The sequence below is a fragment of the Pseudophryne corroboree genome, chromosome 2, assembly GCF_028390025.1.
Source record: "Pseudophryne corroboree isolate aPseCor3 chromosome 2, aPseCor3.hap2, whole genome shotgun sequence".
Classification (NCBI taxonomy): domain Eukaryota; kingdom Metazoa; phylum Chordata; class Amphibia; order Anura; family Myobatrachidae; genus Pseudophryne; species Pseudophryne corroboree.
In genome coordinates, this window is record NC_086445.1 from 185339932 (window position 1) to 185340614 (window position 683).

General features: G+C 43.9%; 1 pseudogene; it reads left to right on the forward strand.

Moving 5' to 3' along the window:
• The first annotated feature begins 305 nt into the window (after window positions 1–305).
• On the forward strand, window positions 306–424 carry LOC135051550 (5S ribosomal RNA; annotated as a pseudogene).
• The last annotated feature ends 259 nt before the right edge of the window (window positions 425–683 follow it).

The following is a 683-nucleotide window of genomic DNA, read 5'->3' on the forward strand; positions in this document are numbered from 1 at the left end:
AAGATTCATACTTAATTGTGATCAAAACTGGTGACCGTTAAGGAATCTTTAACCATGAGTTATCTTTGACTTTACAATTCTTTCTCCACTTTCCTACTTTTCCTTCTTTCTGTGAACTCTCATCCACGATTCAGGCGGACCAGTCCCCCAGGGTACACGTCCCGCCAGTCTAACATGGACAGCAGATTCACACTCCATTACCATTGATTTTCCTGTCATCCTCCAATCTTGTCATATTTTCTCCCGAGAAGGAATCCATCCTTCCGTTTCGGTGCACTCTCATTGGCGATGTAGGGCATTTTTCTCTCTACGACCATACCCCTCCGTTCACGCCCAATCTCGTCCGATCTTGGAAGCTAAACGGAGGTGGGCTGGGTCAGTACCTAGATGGGCGACCACTAGGGAATACCCGGTGAAGTAGGAAGATTGTCCTATGGCAATAACGCCAACAGCAGTATCACTACTTTACTGATTTCAACCATTTCCCCTATCCTTTTTAGTTTCACCTATCAAAGACAAAAGCTAATTATTAGATATCATTTCACAGTGTGTGGGCTCTCTCATTCACTAATCCAAACCCTAATCAGGGTCGCATTAATACAAACAAAGTTTGTACAGATTCTTGGCAGACGGAGGCAGTTTGTGATGTAGCTACCCTCCACTATGCAATTATCCAGGTATAA